At 43.1% G+C, this 26,507-nt stretch overlaps 2 pseudogenes; both read right to left on the bottom strand.

Annotated features, from left to right (window-relative positions):
- LOC134405593 (vomeronasal type-2 receptor 26-like) lies at positions 1–9,605 on the bottom strand (annotated as a pseudogene).
- A 1,028-nt stretch (positions 9,606–10,633) lies between these two features.
- Positions 10,634–26,186, bottom strand: LOC134405592 (vomeronasal type-2 receptor 26-like; annotated as a pseudogene).
- Between the last annotated feature and the right edge of the window lie 321 nt (positions 26,187–26,507).

The raw sequence follows: 26,507 nt of genomic DNA, 5'->3' as shown, positions 1-26,507 counted from the left end.
CTACCTAGAACAAGGTATATTTCAGGATTTCTTTCTGATTAGCTGTTCCCTGTTGTTGAGCTCAGGCCTCAACATAATAATGAAACATTTAGGCAAAAAGATACAACCAAGCAATGCAGCACTTGAGGCTATGATAGAGAAGATCTCCACAGCTACCATGTATTTTCCCTTGGTGCTCAGATAAGTGGGAACAAAGGATAACCACACACTACAAAAGACCAACATGCTAAAAGTGATAAACTTGGCTTCGTTGAAACTGTCTGGTAACTTTCTGGCAAGGAAAGCTACTGTCAAGCTCAACATTGCCAGGAAGCCCATGTAGCCCAGGACACAGTAAAACAGAGCCACGGAACCGTCGTTACATCCCAGCACGATTTCTTCAGTCCCTGAGTGCATGTCCTCATCTGGGAATGGGGCAAAGGTTGCCAGCCAGCCAGTAGAGATGCCTACCTGGTTGAGGGAGCAGGAAACCACAATGGAGCTGGCCAGCTCCTTCCCCAACCACTTCCTGATCCTGGATCCTGGCCTGGTGGCCATGAAAGCCAGAACTACCATGATGGTTTTTGCCAGCACACATGAAATGGCCACTGAGAAGATTAAGCCAAAGGCTGTTTGTCGGAGGAGACATGTGACCTCCTGAGGACGACCAAGGAATAGCAATGCACAAAGGAAGCAGAGCAGGAGGGAGATGAGAAGAGTGTAGGTGAGGTCCCGGTTATTGGCTATGACTATGGGAGTATCGTGGTGCTTCATAAATGTCAACAGCACCAGAGCTGTGATAAAAGAAAAGGTAACAGCAAATGAGGCTAAACTGAGCCCCAAAGGTTCTCTATAAGACAAGAAAGTTATTCTCTTCAAAATGCAGAAGTCTTGCTTTTTGCTTGGATAGTCTTTGGCTGAGCATTTCACACAGTCATTTGCATCTGAAAAACGAAAAGAGTGAGTCTTCAGTTCACACACAAATACACTTAAATATGAAATAAATATTTATATGCTATTAATACAGTTGTTGTTTTTTAAAAAATATGCTTCTCCCACACATAGAGACATTCCCCATGAAAATCAACGGATATTGTTACTACTCATGATATATATTTATTATTGCATTTTTATCCCAACTTTTTTCTTCCAAGGAACCCAAGGGGGCGTACGTAATCCTCCTCCTCTCGATGTTATCCTCACAACAACAACTCTGTTAGGTGGGTTGGGCTGAAAGTCTGTGACTGGCCCAAAGTCATGCAGTGGGTTTCCATGGCCTAGTGTGGACTAGGACCTGGATGTCCCAACTCCCAGTCCAACACTCTAACCACTATACCACACTGGTTCTCATGAAATATGGCAGAAGCTGGTTTAAATCTATGGCCTGGTTCACACAATCATGATCGGGTAAATAAACCACAGTGGCTTATTTCCCCTGTTGAATATATCAGTCACTTGCTGGGGGGATTTGCATAATTACTCTCCCCAGAGTGGCTTGTCATGTCATTAAAATTCATCAACAGGTGGCATATTGCTGTGGTTAACATGCTACCCCAGAACCCCAGCCCATGAGTTCAGAATGATTTATTAACTGCAAGAACAAGTCACCCTTGCTGTGTTCTCACAATGTGGCATGCTGCAATGGTGGCAAGGGTAATTATGCAAATTCCCCAAGTATGGAGAGGCATGCTTAGTAGATGAAATTAGCCACTTTGGTGTATTTCTCCCACCATGAATGTGTGAAATGGACTTTGTCTTGTGCTTTAAGGGTGAAAGTAATCCAGCTGAAACAATAAAGGCATGCTCCACATCTCTAATAAATAGGTATGTGCAGAACAGTTCATTAGGTTGTGCACCCAGAGCTCTCCCCCCACCCACAAAGGTGAACATTTATTGAATACTCAGTCATAAAGAACATTATTTTTATTCATTCATTTATTAAACACTGTAGACACTGTTGCCCTACTCTGTGTTTGGCTTGCCAGACCATGGGAGTGCCACTGCAGGTGAGGGGCGGGGGGAATGAGGAGATGTTTCTCAAGCCCAAGCATGGGTGGGACTTTGTGGTGAAATTGGCCAGATAAGGGGCTTATGAAGCAATATTAGCCTTTGGGGGCCCTCCTCCTGCAACTCCAGCAAAGAGGCTCCAAGCAAAGCAATTGCTGTGTCTGTATTCCCCTCTGTATCCCCACTCAGTGACCACGTCAATTCGGTGCTTATTGCTTGAGACATTAGGGTGTGCCTGGACAGACCCATCAAATTAACAATGACATCAGTGATGGCTGCTAGGTCTAGAAGAAAAGGCACTTCCCCATGAAGCAATCGCTAATGAAACATGCAATTGTGATATGCCAGTTAGTACAGAAGCTGGACACCGTATTCGAAAGGTTTGTTCTCTCTTTACTTATCCCCAGAACCACCCACAAAAGAATGCTTTTGTCATTGTAATTTTCTGGATTCATTTAGACCTCCCAATGATCAGGTCCTTGTCACATGTTTTCATCCTGGCGTTTTCTTTCCGGGCAAAGTCTATATGTTTTATTATGCACCCACTAGATAGTGATACAATACTGTTGCATTATAGCAGCTTTCCTGAAATTAACCATAAATTTATCAAGCTTCAAAGTGTGATATAATCTCTTCTCATATTGTCTGTGCTGAGAATCAAGCTGCTATAAGGTCCAGAAAACATTGGAGGTGGGCCATGGAGGTGAGTGGTGTTGTGTAAAATGTAACTGGCGAATCACAAGCACACCATGAAAGCCTTGTGGAGAAATGCTCAAAGACATCCAGTCCAAGATATCTACCAGATTCTTACAATTTTTGTAGCTTCCTTCCAGGACCTCTTTTGACAACCTTTTGACCAATTCTGAAGAAAAATCTGATGAATGGATAATTTTATATATTGGTCTCAATTACAGATATTCTGCTTTTATAAATCTCTGCAGTTTATTTCTTACCCTCCTGGTTTGAAATCTTCCCTTCTGGACATGGGATGCAATCATAGCAGCAAAATGGCTTCCCCTCCTTCATTTTCTTGTGAGAACCAGGCTGGCAGCTGGCAGTACACTGAGAAAGAGGCTGGGACTATTTGTAATATGAAAAAATATATATAATGAGGGAATAAGGAGCTTGAAATCTGTAAGCTTTGAGGCCCCTTCTTTATTTTACCAAGGAGACTCTGGGCCCATTTCATCTTTAAAGCTTTTAGTTGTTGCATGGCTTATTAATTTTACTGATGCCTCCCAAGTGTTTTTTTAATATTTTAATATTTTGTTAGTTTAGTATTTAATGCTTTGGGTTTTTTATTACTTTTAAAAAATATAATTCAACCTATTTTAAATGTTTAATATACTGTCAGCATGTTGCTGTTGTTGAGTGCAATATGCTTTTTCAGTTTTATGATTGAATTCTACCCATCAGGCATTTGCCAGTTGGGAAGCATGCAATTCTAATAAATTAAATGTATAAAGACATAATATTTCAAAAGCACTTGAAAAAACACATCCTATGCCTTTGAAGTTCAATTTTCCCCATGGTCATTTTCAACTTTTAAAAAGAAACAGTACATTTGACCATATGTACAAAACACACATGGATCTTTTTATCTGTGAACTCTTATATAAGGGATTTATTTATTTATTCAAAACATTTATATGCCGCCCTATATCAATAAGATCTCAAGGTGGCATGCAGATAAAAGCATACAGTATAAAAACAGTTGGCCACTGTGTGAACAGAGTGCTGGACTAGATGGACCCTTGGTCTGATCCAGCATGGCACTTATGTTCGTATGTTCTTAACCATGTGGCTCTTCATCAACTTACGTATTGTCTTTCCTTTGTAAGTGTGTATTATTGCACTATAAAATTATGGTAGACTTTAGGACAGTTGCTCATTCATAACGAGTTCTCCTACCAATTAGCTGACATTTGGAGCCTACCTGATTAAACCAGCCATGCCATGTTATGGCTTCCTCATCAATGAAGAATGCTTGATCTAGAGGACCCTCGGGATCCATCCTCCCCACTATCACCCTATGAAATGAATGGTTGGGAAAAAACATCCAATTTATCACATCCAATCCAGCAACCTGCTCCCCATTCTGGTTGAAGGAAACTTTGTACCCAGCACTGTTGTTAAATGAGACACCTTTTAGAAATGATTGGAGCTAGAATGAAAAGAAATGGACAGAGTTTAGAAGAGGGTGGTTTTTGGATCTTTATGAGCCAAAACAGACAGAACTTGAAATGCATTTACATAATTTTATTAATTTATTATTTATAGTATTTTTATCCAACCCCTCAGCCAAAAAGGCTCCCAGAGTGGCTTGTAGTAAGATAATACAGTCCCTGCCCTCAGGCTTACATTCTAAAAAGAAGGAGGAGGAGGAGGACATGACACAAAAGGAAGAGGGGATTTTCTCATCTTTCCTTTAGAATAAGGGCTCCACTATGGATCCTAAATGCCCCCTGCTTTCATGGTATTGTCCTGATCCAGATCAGTCCTACTGCACCCTCTGTAGAACAGAAATTGGGGTGGGGGAACTGTAGCTTCTAGATACGTATTTGATGCAATGCATCTTATGGATCTTTTGGGGAACTGTTCACCCTATATGCCCCAGAGATTGCTTAAGTTGATGCTATGTGAATCAGTAAAATTACAACCAACACTAGTCATATATATTCCAAAAAAACCAAAAGGAAAGCATAATGACTGACTGAAATAAGGACTATTCTATTATTTCTACTTGGGGCAATGGAAGGAAAATGAAACTGTTAAGAAGACTTTAGGGGAGGATAAAACATAATATAAAGTGAAATATTATATGAGGAATTTGAGCCCATTACCTGCCCAAATTGTAGATTCTGAAGTTTGGGTTCCATCCCATTCATCATTGCACCACGTTTGACATTAGAAAACATCATGGCACGATGTAGGGCATGGGCCACAACATAGACAGCATTGTAGATGCTGTAGCTATGTCCAATCATGCTCATTTCAAACAAAGATCCAGGAAGGCTCTCCAGCTTCTCCTCCCCTGTACAAATGTCCACATCCGCCTTGCTCACAATACTATCTGGGAATACACAGCCAAAGGCCTGTTGCCAGAAATCCCTGATAAAACCATCTCCTTTAGAGCTATAAGGGTTTCTGCTCTCAAGAAATTGCTGAAATCCTGGTACATCACTGGAGTGGATCCTGAAGGATATAGCACCTTGAAATATATCTGTATCCCAATTCCTTTGCAAGACAAGTAAATTGAAGTCCATCTGTGCTGTTGTTATCCATACTTTCCCTTTAGTTGCCTCTTCCACATCCTCTTGTTCTGAGAGATATGGAAGCCACTGAAAAGCTGCCATGGAATAAGATTCTGCATAAGCCACCACTACATTGACTTTGCTGCCCATCACTTTGTCACATATTTTTGCCGCCTGTTGAAATGCGTCATTAATGTTACTGTCAAAACTTAATTTGGGGCTTCTTTCTATGAAGGCAAAACAGACACCCCTCTTAGAAAACAGTGGAATAACCACCTGTAGAAATCTTTCTCCACTATCGTTATCCATAACAACAATCCCAATCCACGTCCACCTGAAATGGAGTAGCAAAGAGATAATCCCCTCATATTGAAGGGATTCCTGAGGAGCCAACTGGTAAAATGGAAGGCCTGGAGTTTTAGTGTTCATCACAGGAGCAGGGCCATAGATGAGCTAAGGAGAGATTTTGGGTAGAGGGTAAATGTATGTATATCAATGTACATACATTTAATGGTAATCTGGTTGGGAACAGAACACTTGGCTAGATAGCAGTTTGATCTAAGAGAATATTGAATATCTTATGGCCATCCAGTGAGTTTAAGGATAAAGAACTCAGTGAAAGGAAACTTCATTGTGACACACATGAGTTTCATCCAGACTTAGTAATACTTAAGATAGGGTGACCATATGAAAAGGAGGACAGGGTTCCTGTATCTTTAACAGTTCCATAGAAAAGGGAATTTCATCAGGTGTCATTTGTATATATGGAGAACCTGATGAAATTCCATCTTCATCACAATGGTTAAAGGTGCAGGAACTATACTAGAGTGACCAGATTTAAAAGAGGGCAGGGCACCTGCAGCTTTAACTGTTGTGATGAAGAGGAAATTTCTCCAGGTTCCCCATATATACAAATGAATCCTGCTGAAATTTCCTTTTCAATAACACTGTTAAAGATACAGGTGCCCTGTCCTCCTTTTCACCCTACATAAGAATTAAACCTATTGAATTCAATGGAGCATAAAGAAATTCTGATTGGCTTATATCCCATTAATTTCAATAGATCTAATTTAAGTATGACTAAGTCCAGTTCCAATTCATTGATGAGTAAAACACACACACACACACACCACACACACACACACACAGAGCACTGCTTCTGTTGCCACCCATCCATAGAGCTGTATCTGCATCTGTCTCCACAAAATCTGGAGCCTCAGGTGATTCTATTAAAGAACTGGAAGGATCCTGAGGGCCAAACAGCATGTGGCATTTCCCCCCACATTCTGCCACAGGCCACAATTGCACGGAGGGGAGCTCCAATTAGTTCCAGTGTTTTAGTGTGTGTGGGGGGCATGGTGGGGGGTTAAAGTTTTCCTTCCTACCAGATTTGCAATGGAAGCAGGCCATGCAGAAGTCATTTTGCATACACATTTATCAATACAAATGCAATGTGTAGTATCCTATAGCATCCATGCACAAATAGATTGGACCTCTACAGCAACAATGACTAGGAATTCCCGAAACAACCACAAATGAGCAACAGTACTTATTTCTGGCATGAGCAGTTCAGTGTTTCTGGGCTATTTCAGAAACTGCTAATCCTTGTTGCACTGGTGGTCCATTTCACTGGTGTAAGAGAACTCACAGAAGCACAGAGGTAGTATATGGTATTGCTCATTGGGAACTATATCTGAAAGAAAATGCATTAAGAAGTGGAATGTTTAAAATACTGAATGGCTTAAATGAGGCTTGTGAAATTGTAGCAATGTTCCGCTATTTCAGCTCTATGGCTATCCGATGAACAAAGCACCTAAACATTAACAATTGTATTGTATAACTAAACCATATATATTTTTCTTAGCCACCATTTGACATTCATATACAATGCACACAAATTTCTGCCTCCAAACAAGAAAATGGAATTGGAATGGAAAGGAAAATGTTAGTTTTGTGGAGGATTTGCATGCTCCCCAAATAACCTACCTGTGGAGTCTTATAGGTATCCAAGATATTAGCCACATATTGGGAGATTTCAGCATCCAGTCCCCCAATAACTGCTGTTAGTGTATTCTGGATATTACATACATAGTTAGGTACAACATTTTCCAGTGTAGTCAACAGTAGCATTGTGGCATGATAGGTCTTCCTTGCATTATCACAGCTATCATAGATGTGGAAGCCCAAGGTGATATTGGGTAAGTTCTGAGCATTTTCATTGATTTCTTTTACTGCAAATGCCAAGGCTAGGATGTGCTGGTAATGCTTTGGAAATATCCTAAAACAAAAGTTGCATTCTGTAACAGCTGGATATTCCATCCATATATTAATTGTTGCAACTGTATTACACATCATCATCCGTAGTAGTCTTACATCACTTAAATATTAAGCTCGTTTCTGAGGAAGGTACCTTTTCAGAGAAGGTTTAGTATTGTGAGGCAACAAAAGTTGAATGTGCTCTGTAACTGCTGCAGAAACACACTGGGGGACTTGCTAGACCTACCTGATAATCCGGCCGGGAGTCGGGGCGACGGTGCGCTGCAACTAGTGCATGTCGTCGCCCTTTTCCACATGTCAACACGCAACGGGGCAAGGGGAAGCCCCGTCACGTCCGCCATTCCCCCCCCCCTTAAAGGGCCATGTGTGCAGGAGCGCACCGCTGGGAAGGTAAATGATTTTTTTAAAAAAATAAAGGCCCCCCCCACTCCCCCTGCCCCTGATTCCCCGCCACAATGCCTGATGCCCCCTGCCCGCTCGCTCGCCCGTCCTCCCCCATCCCCGATGCCTTGTTCCCCATCCTTCTTCCCCCCCATGCCCATGCCCATGCCTGTGCCCATCCTTCTTCCCCCGCCATGCCTGATGCCCTGTCCCCCGTTCTTCTTTCCCCCGCCATGCCTGATGCCCTGTCCCCCGTCCTTCTTTCCCCTGCCATGCTCATGCCTGTCCTTCTTCCCCTGCCCCCATCCCCCGTCTGCCATGCCTGTGCCCATGCCCATCCTTCCTCCCCCCCTCTCTTGCCGGGTCCGGCCTTTCCCCCAGCCCCTATCTCCCCCCCCCGTGTGATCCCCCCCCAGCCCGATAGGGCTGCGGAAAACCCGGGCCATAAGCGAATCCACTTATGCCAGGTTAAGGGAGGTCTTAGCCCGGCCTGACCCTGGAATCCCCTGTGCGTCATCTGGATGCACAGGAGGGAGACCGGGCCACACACACCGCTAAGGCCTCATCTAGCAATGGCCTGGGTTACATCCAGATTTAGTCATACTTAGAGTAGACCTATTGAAATCAATTGGAGAAGTTAGGCATGATTTATGTCAATCATGACATTATTAGGCATGACTGATTTCAATTTTCTAACCAACGTATGGCTATGATGAGATCCTACTGACTAACTGCAGTTTCAGTCCTATTGTACAACAGTAGCGAACTTTATCATCTATTATCAGCCAAAAATGAAATTGAATGAAATAAGAGGGAAGAATAGGTTGGAACCTGATTTACTCATACTTAGTTTGGACCCATTGTGTCATGAATAACTTGAGTTCCATTAATTTCAATTGTTCTTCTTTGACTATGAGTAGATCTGGATTCAATGCAATGAGTTTTCATGTCATTAATGCTGAATATGCTGGTAGTAACATACAGTCAGTGTGTCATTACTGATGGTATTGTTATCTATCAACAAATATTTAAAATAAAATTGGGCTGACCTGTCTGGTAATGTTGCCAGTAAGGGAGGAATAGTTTGCTGCCAAACTCCATTATCAATTTTACAAAAGAGTTCATATTCCACAGACTCCACTTCCTGACTGTTACATGGATTTGCCCTCTGAGGCAAAGAAACACTACTCTATCTTCCAAAGTATTGAGAAGGGGGCACATCAATTTATTTATTTATTTATTATATTTATATACTGCTCCCCATTCAAGAATTTTGGAGCAGTGTATATCAGCTCTATAAAGGAACAGAAAAAAATTATCTGAGAATTCAAATCTTTAATAGCTTCTAGAACAACCTACACCTTTTTATATAGCCATGATATTAATGTTTCCTACAGCCTAATCCAGTAACCCAATATTCTACAGCTTTATGACTCTTTTATACTCTGATCATCCTGATGACACCATAAATGGAAATAAAATGAACAACAGTCCTTACACAAGTTCATCCAACATTTCTGGAGGGGGTTGTTTGGTGAAGTCTGTTGGACTGGAGACGAAGAGACCATAAGTAGCAATTCCACCAATGATGAGGTCTCCTGACTGATGATACTTGTGAAGTGGAGGGTAAGGACTTCTGACCCTACAGTTGTCAATGTCAGCTTTGCATCCCATGCAAGCAAGCAGTACCAGCAGGAAGTCTACCATGGTGTAGTAGTAGTAGTAGTAGTAGTGCAGTTGTTTGGTTTATTGCATTGACAACCAGTCATTTGCAATATAGTTTCTCTATCTGTATTCAAGATCATCACCTATTCACAGGTCCTCTCCCTACCTCTTCAGGTTACTGGTGATAGTTATCACATCCTTTGCTATTAGTTTTGCAAGTGGTTACTGGAACTCTACAAGGGATTTGAGAATCAGCAGAATTAATCACTACACTTTTGATAATTGAAGAGAATACCAATTACAAAATAATTACTGATGAAAGTTTGTTTTTCATGTCTGAACATTTCCCCCCCAACAGAAGGGACCATATGGCTTGGGATTTCCCACAGAATGTATTTTTTACTTATGAAATTAATAACAGAAACAATAGAGACTGGTCAGGAATCAAAAACAAAATGCATGTGTTTTCAAAAATATATCAATGACTGTCAAACCAATACATAAAAAATAGTTATATAGGAACATACAAAGTAAGCAGAAAGAGATGAATTGCACAGGTATACTTGGGAAATCAATATGACATAAAAGCATAAATTGAAATGTGCAATGTCTGTACAGATGGACAAAGGTTTAAATCAGTATTACATAAAAGTGTAAATAGAACAAAAGCAAGTGGGTTTTTTACATATATGTAAAGGTTTCCTCCTGTAAGTGGCAATTTCAATATCAAGAGCTATTTTTACATTCAGCAGTTCTTGGTACTCACGAAGATGGTGAACCATTTCTACCTTGTGAGCATTTTGGCTGTAAAGGCCTCATGTATGCAAAATTAAAAGTGTGACCAATGCCTTTAAACTTGTGTAAAGGGGGCCTTTACAGCTGCCATTTACACTAGGTAGGAGACTTGCAAGTTCCTGAGCCTCTACTATCCACAATAAGGGCAGCTCCGGACCAGGGTGGATGGGCTCAAAGCCTCAAACTCACATGGCACTGAGAGCAGGGGGCATGCAGTAGTGGTGGCTTAGGAAGTGTCCAACGAAGCCGAACATAAGTGAGTTCATCCATCCCTACTAACAACAGGGCATATTTCAGGATTTCTTTCTGATTAGCTGTTCCCTGTTGTTCAGCTCAGGCCTCAGCATAATAATGAAACATTTGGGCAAAAAGATACAACCCAGCAACCCAGCACTTGAGGCTAAGATAGAAAAGATCTCCACGGCTACCATGTATTTTCCCTTGCTGCTCAGATAAGTGGGAACAAAGGATAACCACACACTGCAAAAGACCAACATGCTGAAAGTGATAAACTTGGCTTCGTTGAAACTGTCTGGTAACTTCCTGGCAAGGAAAGCTACTGTTAAGCTCAATGTTGCCAGGAAGCCCATGTAGCCCAGGACACAGTAAAACAGTGTCACGGACCCGTCATTACATTCCAGTACAATTTCTTCAGTCCCTGAGTGCGTGTCCTCATCTGGGAATGGGGCAGAGGTTGCCAGCCACCCAGTACAGATGCCTACTTGATTGAGAGAGCAGGAAACCACAATGGAGCTGGCCAGCTCCTTCCCCAACCACTTCCTGATCCTGGATCCTGGCCTGGTGGCCATGAAAGCCAGAACTACCATGATGGTTTTTGCCAGCACACAGGAAATGGCCACTGAGAAGATGAAGCCAAAGGCAGTTTGTCGGAGGAGACATGTCACCTTATGGGGACGGCCGATGAATAACAACACACAAAGGAAGCAGAGCAGGAGGGAGATGAGGAGAGTGTAGGTGAGGTTCTGGTTATTGGCTTTGACTATGGGAGTATCATGGTGCTTCATAAATGTCCCCAGCACCAGAGCTGTGATAAAAGAAAAGGAAAGAGCAAATGAGGCTAAACTGAGCCCCAAAGGTTCTCTATAAGACAAGAAAGTTAGTTTCTTGGAGATACAGAAAATTTGCTTTTTGCTTGGATAGTCTTTGGCTGAGCATTTGACACAGTCATTAGCATCTGAAAAAAGAAAAGAGGGGGTCTTCAGTTCACACTCAAACAAACTTAAGTATGCTATAAACGTATTTTAAAAATCTGCTCCTCCCACACGTATAAACATTTTCCTTGGAAATCAATGTATATTGTGACTACTCATGATATAACATATGGAAGGGGCTGGTTTAAATCTATTTCATGGTTCACATGATCATAATGGGATAAATTAACCACAGTGGCTTATTTCTCCTGCTGCACTTCTCAGTCACTTGCTGGGGGGATTTGCATAATTACCCTCTCTGGAGTGGCTTGCCATGCTATTAAAACTCAGCAACAGGTGGATCTGTGTGGTTTGTTCACCAGAGAAACAAGCCACCCTCACTAGGGGCCTTGCTAGACCTGCCGGATAAGCCAGCAGGGAGGAGGGGCAACGGCGCACTAGAGCTAGCGTGCGCCGTTGCTGGCTTCTAGACGCATGACACGACGGGGCAACGGGAAGCCCCGTAGTGTCAGCCATTTTTTGTTTGTTTGTTTGTTTAAAGGGGCCACGTGTTCTGGAGAGCCGCCGGAGAAGGTAAGTGTTTGTTTTTTTAAAAAAATTAACACCCCCTGCTCCCCCTGCCCCTGATCCCCCCCACAATTCCTGATGCCCTGTCCCCGGCTCTCCTTCCCTCGCCCCCGATGCTGTGTCCCTGGCTCTCCTTCCCTCACCCCCGATGCCCTGTCCCCAGCTCTCCTTCCCTCACCCCCATCCCCTGTCCCCGGCATTCCTTCCCTCGCCCCCATCCCTGATGCCCAGCCTTCTCTCCCATCTCTCCTGCTGGGTCCGGCCTTCCCCACTGCCCCTCTCCCCCTCCAGATCCCCCCGCCCCGATGGGCACAGCGTTTGTATGAATGCTGTGCCCAGTCAGTGGCTTTTCCTGGCTACTCGCGAGTAAGAGAGCAGCCACAAAAAGCCACGGACCCTGCTAGACGTTCTGCAGCCCCGGCCTGAGGACGGGGTTGCAGAAAAGCCGGGCCATAAGCGAATTCGCTTATGCTGGCTTAAGGCAGGTTTTAGCGCGGCCTGACCCCAGATTCCCCTGTGCGTTATCTGGATGCACAGGAGGGAAACAGGGCCTCACACTGTGCTAATGCCTGGTCTAGCAAGGCCCTAGGTTTGCACACTGTAGCAAGCTGCAATGGTGGCCATTGCCTTCTGAATGCTCCTGGCATGCCTGGGAGCATGGAGGCTGTTGCGGGTGGAGGTGGGGTGATGAGGCAATGTTGGAGACCAGCCATTGGCTGGCTTCAAATGGGGCCACTGTGGTGGGGAGGGGAGCAAAATATATGCTGGCGCTTGCCCCTCCCCTCGGCCTCTTTATTTTTGCAGCTGGTGAGGAATGAACGTACTCATGCTCTGCGGAGACGAGGAAGGTGTGGTTGTGGCATTGGCAGCGAGTCAAGGACAAAGCAGCTGCAGCAGTGATTTGCGGCGGCAGAGGACGTTTCAGGGCACCGTAATGGGTGCCCTGCTTCTTCTGGCCTTTTAGGCCATCTGGAGGGTGTGGGCATGGTTTTCTCCAATGCGGGAGCCACGCAGCATCCAGGCCAGCAGCAGATCGCTCCTTTGATCAGCAGCAGGGAGGGTGAAGGCCATGACTTCCAGGGCTGGTTTAACCCCCCCTTATTGTGGGCCACATGGGCATGTAAGGTATCCATGCCCCCTCCCACCTTCATTCAGACACAATTTCAAGCGGGGGCCATGCAGCGCCCCAGACTGCAGCGGATCGCCGCTTTTCCCGGTGCCCCCACCACCTTGTTTGAATTATAGGCCACATGTGCATGTTAGGCGCTTGGGCTTCACCTCCCCCTCACATTTTTTGCTGTGGGCCACGTGAGATCGTGGCCTGCTCCTGGATACACCCAGTGTGAGCTTTAGGCCTATTGGATTCTGTAGGCCTGATCTACTCTCCCCTCTCTGGGCTTTCATTTATCAGGAACTGGGGCACAGTTCCCTATTACCCAGTGCAGCCCTTAGGAAGCAAAGGCACAGGGATCAAAAAATAGCGCTGGGTATTACAACTCTACCCCCCAATTTCCCCTCAAGTAGTGGGAGGCTGGCAGCCTTTCTAGTTGAATTTCAACTTTGGAGGAAAAGCATTTGCATCTTAATTTAGCATATAATTATAAATTCAGTACTGCAGGCAGGGCATTATTTTCATTAATTTCACAAGTTTAGGCATTAATCATGCCTCCCAAAAAAGGGATGGGGAAAAGAAGGTGAAGGGAAAGGGAAAAGTGCCTCATGCCCCTGCTAAGTGAACCAGGCCTCAAACTGAATCCTCCTCTGATGATGAGATCAGTCCTGAGATTGCTGCAATATTGGCAAGGTTACAGGCAGTGGAAGCAGATAAAGGGATTCCTCCAACTCCAGATCCCATACCTCCTTTAAGGAGGGTGGAACAGGGACAGCGTTAAACGGGAAAACAAGCCCATGATACATTGTGGTCCTCTGTTTCAGCCAGATTAGAAGCAATTGAGGCAACATCCAGCTCTACTCAGCAACAGACCAGTGCGGTTGCTATGACACCGGATCTTCAGAGCTGTGCTGCATCCACCAAAGTGGTCACGCATGGGGAAACAGCAGTTACTTCTATCACTCAGTCTCCTGCCACGTCCTTGGTGACACAGCATAGTCAAACCAGTGAGTCTAATGTTCCTACAACACCAATGCACACTCAGACAACACCAATGCACACCCAGCCAATGGGAATGATGCCTCCTTGGGGTTTATACCCATGATTTCATGGTTTTGGGTGGCCCTTTTCAGGGACACTGGGTGGTGTTGCTCCCACTATGCAGCTCACAGCCACACATAATACCATGCCACCTTTGTATACTTTTAATGTTTACTATTTTTAATTGTTGTAAACCGCCCAGAGAGCTTTGGCTGGGGGGCGGTATATGAATGTAATAAAATAAATAAATAAAATAATTCAGTGGCATATACAAACACATCTTTCCCAGTGGCTACAATACCAGCTGCCAACTTTAGCCCACTCCCTCGAGTGACTGTAATGACACAGGGTGTAGGTAGCACTGCGGGAACAGCCAACAATAACCCAATAGTGAACTCTATAACATCAGTGAATTTACAACAGAATGTGGATACTGTAAATAATACATCAACTATATATCCTATTATGAAGGCACCTGCTGACAGTCATACACAACAGCAGCAGCAAAACACTACCGCAGTGACTACACCTCAATCCCAGGTACCCCCCATAAACAAAGCTAGCACAGCTACACCTCAACCACAGGCACAGCCTGCAGCAAGCCAAGTACCTTCCACAAGCACAGTGTGTACAGCCATGTGGCAGGGTCCTGCGGGTACCACAACTAATGTCTGCAATGAAATATTGTATAAGGATCCATATGCTATCATGGAAAGGGATGCTGTCCCAGCCGGAAGCACAGCTGCCCCTTTAGGATACCATCTTCTCCCAGCAACAAGGGAGAAAATAATAAAAGGGGATTTCGTCAATGTATTTTCCTTACATTTCCGTGAATCGGAGGATAAGGAAAAAGATAAATCTGGAGATAAGGACTACAATAAAGTTAAGAAGAAGAAGGTTGCCAGGGCAAACTGGCTCCCAGGTTTCCTCATTTATATGGGCATAGTACAGCAGAGGTTCCCTGAGCGATCTGTCATCCTTACTAAATACCTCAATATGATTTATTGAGCATATATGGAGTATGAAGGGGGCGCTTGGTTGGCCTATGATGAGTCCTTTCATAGAAGAGCTGCCTGCAAACCCACAGGTGGGATGTTAAGGACCATGACCTCTGGCTGCAATTCATGACGCCAGTTCGGCCAGGTCTCAGAGAAAGGGTAGATAGTGGCCATATACTAGCCAAGCACCCGCTTCCTCATCTAAAGGAAATGCAGGGCAGGCAGTTCAACAATGCCTGCCTTGCTGGGAATACAGTGCACGAGGTAAGTGCTACCGACCCATGTGTCAGTATCGACATGAATGCCCCATTTGTAGTGGACAACATCCCACACCTAGCTGCTCCAGAACCCAGGGCAGAGGTCAGGGTCGTGGGGGACAGGGACCCAGAAAAGGCAGGGGCCAGCAACCACCTCCAAAAGGGCCCCAGCCCAGTTAAACTGGAGCCACTAAAGTGTCTCTTGGCCTTTTATCCCAAGAGATAAGACACCAGTTATTTAGGAACAAGTTTTTCTAACAGTTTTCACATTCCATATGTTGGACCACGTTTAGCGTCCTTTGCCAATAACCAAAAGTCCATCTCTTTGATGGAATCAAGGTTGGGGAGAAGATAGACAAGGAAATTGCTTCCAGACGAGTTCTAGGCCCTTTCACCTCTCCTCCTATTCTCAGTCTCATGGCATCCGCTTTGGGAATCGTGCCCAAAAAGACATCAGGGGAATATAGGTTCATTCACAACCTGTCCTACCCAAAAAGGGGTTCTGTTAATGATTCCATACCTGACCACTTATGCTCTGTACAGTACACTTCTTTTGACGCGGCAGTGGACATGGCACACAGAAGTGGCAGGGGTGCATTGATGGGCAAGTGTGATATTAAATCAGTGTTTCACATATTGCCCATCAACCCGTGCGATTTTGATCTATTACAATTTTGTTTTAAAGGGCTATTCTATGTTGATAAAGCCCTGCCAATGGGCCTCATAATTTCCTGCACCATGTTTGAGACATTTAGCTCCTTCCATGAATGGGCCCTGTGGGCGAGAGCCCACTCACAGGAGTGCATCCACTATTTGGATGATTTTTTATTTGCGGGACCTGCTAACACATCTCAGTGTGAGTTCTTGATGAAGGAATTTCAACTTTTGACACAGGAGCTAGGTGTCCCCCTGGTGCATGAAAAAACGGAGGGACCCCTTACCACCATCACATATTTGGGGATTGAGTTAGATTCCATGCGGCATTGCTGTCAGCTTCCCTTAGAGAAATAGTCCACTTTACACAGTAAATTAGAGACTATTATATCTGCCAAGAAGGTGACCTTAAACCAGCTGCAATCAATTATTGGCCATCTCAATTTTGCATGCCGGGTAGCTGGTGGCATATTGCTGTGATTAACATGCCAACCCAGGACACTAAAACAGCCCATGAGTTCTGAGTGGTTTGTTAACCACAGTACCAAGCCACCATGACCGTGTTCACACAATGTGGCAAGCTGCAATCGTGGCAAGGGCAATGATGCAAATTCTGCTGGAATGAGAATGGCATGCCTAGTGGGGGAAATTAGTCACTGTGGCTTATTTCCTCCACCATGATTGTGTGAACTTGACTTTTGCCTTGGGCTTTAAGGATGAATGTAATCTAGCTGAGACAATAAAGGCATGCTCCACATCTCTAACATATTATACAACCAATGGTAAAGAATTGAGGTAGGGGAAGGTGGGTTGCCTGGTAAAACTGTCTATGACTTTCATATTGGAATGGAGGGAAGAGAAAAAAATGTGCTACCCTTCTAGAATATTTAGGAGATAGGAACCAGTGGTGGCAACTGGAGTGATGTGCATTATGGGCAGATGCTAATTAGGTCAGGGATGGCAACTAGCTATGCAATAACCCTCCATTTGCACAGTGATTGTTGCAACACCCCCCAAGTCATGTTCATAACCATGGGTGAGATATTCCCTACCCTTCTGTTACTACACTGTGGCTTTGGTGATTTTGTGTAGCAAAATGCCTGATCGGCTGACCCTGCTAATGAGTGACTACCTTGTTCTTCATTAGTTGATGCATACTAACAGTTCCAAGACAGGTCCAAACAAAACAGATTTCAACTGTCAAGTTGATTCTGGCATGAGTGACGGCTGCATGGTCTAGAGCAAAAGGGACTTCCCCATGAAGCAATGGCCAATGAAAAATGCAATTTTGATATGACAGGTGGTATGGAAGCTAGTCACCATATTTGAAAGGTGTGGTTTCTCTTTAGTTTTAACCAGAACTACTCACCAAACCTTTTGATCAATATGGTGAAAACTCAGATATATGGATAATTTTATGCATTTGTCTCTATTATATGTATTCTTTTTATATATATTTGTGCAGTATACTTCTTACCCTCCTTGTTCGAAATCTTCCCTTCTGAACATGGGATGCATTCATAGCAGCAAAATGGCTTCCCTTCCTTGATTTTCTTGTGAGAACCAGGTTGGCAACTCTCAGTGCACTGAGAAAGAGGTCGGGACTATTTGAAAAACAGAAAAGAAACAATATAATGAAGGAATAAGAAGTTTGGAATCCATAAGCTTTGAGGCCCCATCTGTATTTTCCTAAATATACTCTGAGTCCAGGGCATTGAACCTTTTCATTGTTGCATAGCTCATCAGTTTTACTGCTTCCTCCCCAATATTTTTTTTTTTAATTTAGTTTAATTTTTTTAAAAAATTTAGAATAAAAATAATTTAAAATATTTTAATGTTTAATATTCCCTTCTTTTATATTGTCATTGTGTTCTTGTTCATAATTATTAGATGGTTTTTCAGTTTTATGATTGTGCTAGCTGATATACCCGGTGATGCTTGGGCCCCCTAAGATATATGTCTGTGAATGGATGAATATATTTTATTATGGTCATTGACCAATACCAGCAGTAAATTTAACAGACAAACACTCAAAACAAAATACGTTAACACATTGCATCTATCTACATCTAGAGAGTCAGAGTTCATAACAGTTATATCAGCAAGTCCATCTAAATCACAAGATACGCTCAGGGGCTAAAAAGGTACGGCATGTTATTGCAATTGGAAAAAAAAAAGCTACCTTATTGGTAATATAAGGAATCTTATACGAGAGTAATAAGTAAATATAAAATTTTGCATTTCTACCCAGATATTTATATAAAATTTATATATATGAGTGAGCCATGATCCTGACGCAGGGAACATCATTCCCAGATCTTTATAGCTAGCAACCTGCTCAATAGGATTTTCATTAATCATCCATTTATGTTTTATTTTCTTCCTGCCAAAGGCCACCACATTGGTCTTTGAATAATTAATTGTTAGTAGCTCCTCATTACAATATAAATGCAAAGCCCTCATTATGCATCTTAACCCAATACTGGTTAGAGATAACAGCACAGCATCATCAGCATATAAAAGAATTGATAAAGAGTGATTGTTCAACTTAGGTGGATGGAAGTCAGGGTTTGATAGTCTCTTCACTACTGAGTTAATAGAAAAATTAAACAAGGTTGGGGCCAAAATACATCCCTGTTTAACTCCATTAGATGTAGGGACAGGTCTTGATAAAACCCCTTCCTTGTTGCAATTTACTCGAAGCCTGGTGTTTTCATGCAGGTACTGCATAAGCAGCAATAATCTTCTGTCAATATTGGTGTTCTCAAATTTGGCCCATAATTTATCTCTAGGAATAGAGTCAAATGCTGACTTAAAGTCGATAAATACAGAGAAAAGGGCACCAGCTTTAAGAGAGGCATATTTATCAACTAAATGTTGAAGGACAAAACCTTGATCAAAATCCTGCTTGTTCTTCTTCAATAATATTTTCTGCATGTAGCCAATCCAATAATTTGTCAAGCAGATGGTGAGCATATAGTTTGCTAATAATACTCAGCAAACTAATAGGTCTATAATTGGCTGGGTCAGATCTATTCCCTTTTTGATAAACTGGAATGATAATAGCTAGTCCCCAATCATCTGAGATACATGCTGTATGATCTATCCATGTGAATAAAGAAGCTAAAACAGGTGCCCACCAGTCAAGGTTGGCCTTTAATAGTTCGGCAGGAATATTATCAGGACCTGGTGCCTTACCTAATTTTAGTTGTTGTACCAGATTGGCAATTTCAGCGATAGATACAGGTGCCCAGTCCACTGAACCTTCTAGATTCCCCTGTGGTTATGTCTGTGAGGTATTCGTCTTAAAATAGTAGGCCAATGCTCAGCCTGTGAGTTAAACTTTAATTAAATTCACTTCTTTTTTCCTCTCTCACCCTCAGTTTAATGCTGCAAAGTAGGCCAGTCCCAGGCCTTTGAGTTTCTTCTCTCTCTCTCTTTCTTTCTCTGGGCGTTGCTAGACGTACCGGGTGTTCCGTCGTTGAGGAGCGGTGAAAGCGGCTTTTCCCGTTCAGCCGTGACGCCTCATCATCCACACCTGCCTTCGATTTGTGGCGGAAGTTTGCGCCGGTTGTGCTGCTGCCGCCGCGAGAACGGTTGCGCAGCCACACCGGCCTGATTGCCGCGGCTTTTTTTTTCGCTCGCTGCACGGTTTGCGCACGTCCGAAAGACCGCAAACTTGCGCAGCCGTCAGCGATGCCGCCGCCGGCCCTGGCGGCGGCAGCGGCGGCAGTGCCAGTGCCAGCCGAAGTGCTGCTGGTGCTGTTGAGGGTCAACATTGATGCGCTCACTTCCTGATGGGGGTCGTGGCGGGTGTCATATGACCCGAGGTCAATCGTCTGCATGGCCACTCTGTGCCTACATCTCCCATCATGCCTCTGAGGTGTCGGCGGCGATGATCGCCTCTGTGCCCTCTGCCCCATCCCAAGGAGCCAACCCACATCTGGCCGTAGCCATGGCAGCAGCCCACAAACAGCTCTGCCCTCTGCCAGCCTGGTACCCACACTAACAGGCAGCGTACAGCACCGCCATTATGCGGCCACGGTAGCTGCCCACCGCAAGGAGTCACCAGCCACTTTTCCGGTCCTCCGTTCCTGCGCAAACTGTCACTGGGGAAATAAAAAAAAAGCCGCTCCGCCGCGCTGCCCCAGCTGGCGGACTGCGCGCAAATGGCGGAGGCGGCTTGACCGAAGCCGCTGACCACTCCCCCTTAGCACGCCTTTTCCTGCCCAGTGCGGACCGCAGTGACCTCACATCCTCCCACACGTACTCCGAATTACCGCGGGACAGCAGGAAAAGGCGTCCTAAAACTCACTTTTTTAAAGTCGGGAGAAAGAGGCTTCACCGCGGGATAACGGCGGATCCTCGTGAACGTCATCTGGAAGCCTCGACGTGACTGCGGAAGGTAACGCGCGCTAGAGCCTCGTCTAGTAACGCCCTCTGTTTCCCTCCCTCCCTTGAAGCTGTCATCATAATTTTCCTTCCCCCACAGAAAACAAAAACTACAACTCCCAGCATGCCTTTTGCTGCAGTGCCCAACTTGCTTAATGGGAGTCCTGCCACTGAGGCTCATGGGAAGAGAAGTCATACTGCTCTAACAGTCAGGAAGTTTTTCCTGATGTCCAGCCAGAATCTGGCTTCCTGTAACTTGAGCCCTTTATTCTGTGTCCTGCACTCTGGGAGGATCGAGAAGAGATCCTGGCCCTGCTCTGTGTGACATGGGCAGCCCAATTGCCTCCAGTATTGCTAATATTTTTATGTCAGCAGAAAAATTCTATTCTGAATGCATCCATCAATTCGTGCAAGAAGTACTTGTATAGAGAGTATATAGAAGATATCTTTGTTGTGTTCACACAAATTATTGAAGTCTACCATTTTACCCACTTTGGATTACATCCATTGATGATAATCTTAAATTCACTTGTGCTGAATTTTCTGCAAATTATCTTCTATGGATAGTATGGTTTGAGCTAATAATGGGAATATCTCTAGAATTTTAGACTCTAGAATCTTTCTCAATGAATCAAATACATTATCTACAAGCACTAGCATTTGGTTCAGGATATACCAGGCTTCAACAGCTCTCCACTCAAGGGCTTTTGCAAGACCTCTAATTTATTACAGACTTGTTCAAAACATTAGAAGTACAACTATCTTCACATTAAAAATTCTTGCAGCAGTTTCTCAGTCAACAAAGTTATTGGGAGAACAGAATCATGAGGCCAACACCTTATCCTTCCTTTCTAAGTCTTTATTATTGCACAATATATATATTGCACAACAGACTGGAAAGAGACTGGTTAGAAATGAGCAACAGTCCTGATGTCTGTTGTGCAATATATATATTGTGCAATAATAAATAGCTGACAATTCGAGCCTACCTGATTAAACTGGCCATGCCAAGTTATGGCCTCTTCATCAATGGTGAATGGTTGACCAAGAGGAGCTTCAGGATCCATCCTCCCCACTCTCACCCTATGAAATGATTGGTTGGAAAAAATCACCCAGTTGATCACATCCAGTCCAGTGACTAGCTCCCCATTCTGGTTGAAGGAAACTTTCTCCCCTGCACTGTTGTTAAATGAGACCCATTTTAGAAATGGTTGGAGCTAGAATGGGGGGGAAATAGCAAGAGTTTAGAAGAGGAAGGTGAAAAAGTTAGGAAGAATTTTGGGAGGAAATAATACACAATATGGAATCCCCTGTAATATGAGGAACTGGAGACTCTTACCTGCCCAAACTGTAAATTCTGAAGCTTGAGTTCCCCATCATCTTTCATTGCATGATGTGCAGCTCCAGAAGAGGACATGGCATGATGTAGGGCATAGGCCACAGCATAGACAGCATTGTAGATGCTGTAGCTGTGTCCAATCATGCTCATTTCAAAGAATGATCCAGGAAGGCACTCTAGCTTCTCCTCCCCTGTGCAAATCTCCCCATCAGCCTTGCCCATGATGCTATCTGGGAATACACAGCCAAAGGCCTGTTGCCAGAAATCCCTGATAAAACCATCTTCTTTAGAGCTAGAAGGGTTTCTGCTCTCAAGAAATTTCTGAAATCCTGGTAGATCACTGGAGTAGGTTCTGAAGGATATAGCACCATGGAATAGTTCTGTATTCCAATTCCTTTGTAGGGCAAAGGAAGTGAACTCACAATGAGCTGTTGTTATCCATACTTTACCTTTAGTTTCCTTTGCCTCTTGTTCTGAGAAATATGGAAGCCACTGAAAAGCTACCATGGAAGAGGATTCTGCATAAGCCACCACTACATTGGCTTTGCTGTCCATCACTTCATCATGTATGTTTGCTCCCTGTTGTAATGCATCATTAATTTTAGTGTCAAAACTAAATTTGGGGATTCTTTCTATGAAGGCAAAACAGATATCCCTCTTAGAAAACATTGGAATGACCACTTGTAGAAAACTTTCTCCATTATCATTATCCATAACAACAATCCCAATCCATGTCCATCTGAAATGGAGAAGCAAAGAGAGAATCCCCTCATACTGAAGAGCTTCCTGTGGTGCCAACTGGTAGAAGGGAAGACCTGGAGTTTTAGTGTTCATCACAGGAGCTGGGCCATAGATCAGCTAAGGAGAGATTTTGGGAAGAGGGAAAGAAAATAATAACACCATTTATAGAACCATTTCATATACACACATTGAATAGTTATAACCAATAGGCATCTGGTTGAGAACAGAATGCTTGGTTAAATAGCAGTCTGATCTAAAAGAATATTGACTATGTTGGTGATCGAGCAAGTTCAAAGATAAAGGTGTCAGTGGAAGAATGCTACATCATGACATAAGGGATCTCCAGGGACATTGGGTTGCACCCAGTCTTAGTAATACTTAAGAGTTTAACCCATTGATTTCAGTGGAACTTAGATAAATCCTGATTGGCTTATATCCCATTTATTTCAATGGGTCTAAGTTCAGTATAACTGAGTTCATTCCTGATTCATTGTTCAGTAAAAGAGAGAGAGAGAGAGAGAGAGAGAGAGACAGACAGAGAGAGAGAGAGAGCACTAATTCTGTTGCCGCCCATTCATAGGTCTCCACAAAATCTGGTTCCTCAGGTGATTTTGTCAAAGAACTGTAAGGATGTTGAGTGCCAAAATGCATGTGGCATAATTTCCCACATTCCCCACAGGACACATTTGAATGGCGCAGAACTCCCATTAGCTCCAATGGTTTAGTGTGTCTGTGTGGAAGGGATACTAAATGGTGTCCATACCAGAATTGCAATGGAACCAGATCATGCAGAATTGGATTCTGCATACACAGTTATCAATACAAATGCAGTGAGTAGCATTCTACAGTACCCATTAACCAATAGAATGGACTGCCAGAGCAACAGGAACTGGCAATTTCTGAAACAACCAGAAATGAGCACTGATGCTTTTTTTCTGGATTGGGCAGGTTAGTGTTCCTAGGCTATTTTAGCAACTCCTAGTTCCTGTTGGCCTAGTGGTCCATTTCATTGGTGTAAAAGAACCAGCACAAGCACAAAGGTAGTATAGGGTACTGCTCATTGTGAACTATATCTGAAAGAAAATGCATTAAGAAGTGGAATGTTGAAAATTCTGAATGGCTTAAGTGAGACTTGTGAAACTATAGGAATGTTCTGCTATTTCAGCACCATGACTATCCAATGAACAAAGCATTCAAGCATGAACAATTGTATTTGGTTTATGACTGAACCATATTTCTTTTTCTTAGCCAGCATGTGATGTTCATTAAGGGAAGAGTGAGTGTTGTGGCAGATTCTCATGCTTCCCAAATAACCCACCTGTGGAGTCTTATAGATGTCCAAGATATTTGCCGCATATAGGGAGATTTCAGCATCCAGTCCCCCAATAACTGCTGTTAATGTATTCTGGATATCACATACATAGTTAGGTACAACATTTTCCAGTGTAGTCAACAGTAGCATTGTAGCATGATAGGTCTTCATTGCATTGTCATAGCTATCGTAGATGTGGAAGCCCAAGGTGACATTGGGTAAGACCTGAGGGTTTTCATTGATTTCCTTTACTGCAAATGCCAAGGCCAAGATGTGCTGGTAATGCTTTGGAAATACCCTAAAACAAATGTTGCATTATGTAGTGGCAGGATATTCTATCCATACATTAATTATTGCCACTGTGTTCCACATCATCATCCTTAGTAGTCTTCATCATCTGAATACTACCCTTCTCATACTATTAAGTCTAAGGTGACTTATGCTAAGAACAAAAGCAAAGTATGGGCATAACCACATAGGGAAAATCACATTTCCTTATCATCGCTTCTCCGCCAGTGTGTTTGTCCCTAATTCCTTCCTCCTTTGAAAGAGGAAGTAAACTATGTGCACATCACTGTTTTGATCATGCTGCTTCTCCTGCACACAGCAAGGGATAGCAGCAACTTCCATCTCAAAATATTAGTCAGGCTTACTGGGGTGTTTTTTGTTGTGTGAAGAAGGCTAGAAGGGGCGGGAGGCTGACGATGTCATGAGAGGGATCCATGAAAACCTGTGAGTACCTAGGAAATAGTGTGGAATAAAATGCTTGTCTGATGGAGTTCTATTTCAGTGCTCATCATCAGCACAGCACTGTTCTTATTGTTTCATCGTAAGATACCTTTTATTAGGTTTATTACTGTGAAGCAACATCGTTTGAATGTGCTCTATAACAGCTACAGGGATACACTTGGTTTCATCCACATGTAGTCATGCTTGGAGTAGACGTATTGAATCAATGGTACAAGTTAGGCATGATTTATATCAATCGTGACAGCCTTAAGCATGATTGAATTCAATTGTCTCACCTATGTATGGCTATAACTAGAAGCTTCGTTCCACATACCTGCTTCCCTCGGATTATCCCCGTAGCACTAACCTTTTGCAGTTGTTGTTGTTTTTGCTATCGGGCGACAGCAATTCTTTGCATATCAGGAAGTGAGTTTAAGGGGGGAAATGTAAAAAATCATAAAAAAATCAACAGATGACCCAATTCAATTCAAATTTGGTATGCTTAAAGCTCTCCCTAATATCTATTACTGTGCCAATTTTGGTGTCTTTATCTTTAAAGCTTACGCAGATGCAAGCATTTCTTTAAAATCCTGTTCCTGCACCCCAGCGGCAGCTTGGAAGATATGCTCAAAATGTAGGGACTAAATAGGGCGAATCTTTTTGCTTTATTGCACAATTAAGGCAGTATGCATGGGAGTACATCACAATCAAAGCAGATTATAAGGTGGAAAACTTCTGAGTCCTTTGCATGAAATTCACAGTGATTGCACAGTATAACGCTGGTGTGATAAAGCTCTAGATCCAACTGACTAATTCCAGTGTCAGTCATATTGTACAATAGTATCAACCTTAATCATTAATATTTGCATTTTGAACACATCACATAATGTAGAAAAGAGCTTATAAATCTGTAACCTGACCACTATGTAAACCTGAGGACATTGCCGTAAACCATATAGCAGCTCCATAAGGGAATCTTAAATTTATCTTGGTATTAAAACCTTTAATTTATTTATTTATTTATTTATTTATTTATTTATTTATTTATTTATTTATTTGATTTTTATACCTTTGAATAGCTGAAGCTCTCTGGGTGGTTCACAAAAATAGACATTAATAGACGTTGAAACAACCTAGCCCCTATTTGTGTAGACTTAATTGCATCAACTTTTTTTTTTCTTTTTTTCAGCCTAATCCAGTAAGCTCCTGTTTTGCAGTTGTATGACTCTCCTATGCTTCGATCATTCTGGTGACATATTAAACAGAAATAAAACAGACAAAATAAGTCAATCCTTACATAAATTCCTCTGACATTTCTGGAAGGGGTTCTTCAGTGAAAACTGTTGGACTGGAGAGGAAGATGCTATAAGTAGCGATGCCACCAATGATGAGTTCTCCTGCCTGGTAATACTTGTAAAGTGGAGGGCAAGGTTTTTTGACCCTACAGTTGTCAATGGGAGCTTTGCATACCACAAAAGGAGGAAGTACCAGCAGCATATTCACCCAGACCACCATCCTCAGTTCAATGGCAAATCTTCCTTATTTGCAAAGTATCCCTTATTGTCTTCTACAATGCTAGGGTGAGATGCTCTGTGATTAGAACAGCTGGTATAATCTTCTGATACTCCAGAATGTGGAAACATTGGAGATCAGATTGCAGAAGTGCAGTCTACCAATAGGGGTTTTCTTTTTGGCATATAATCTAATATATTCAAGATCCTCAATCTATTCCTAGGCCCTCTCCCCACCTCTTCATGTTATGGGTGATATTTATGACATCCTTTATTATTTGTTTTGCAAGTAACTACTGAAACTCTACATGGGATTTGAGAAGCA

This window comes from Elgaria multicarinata, chromosome 11, assembly GCF_023053635.1.
Source record: "Elgaria multicarinata webbii isolate HBS135686 ecotype San Diego chromosome 11, rElgMul1.1.pri, whole genome shotgun sequence".
Lineage (NCBI taxonomy): Eukaryota > Metazoa > Chordata > Lepidosauria > Squamata > Anguidae > Elgaria > Elgaria multicarinata.
The sequence above is the reverse complement of the archived record's forward strand: the minus strand, read 5'-3'. Positions and strand labels throughout refer to the sequence as shown.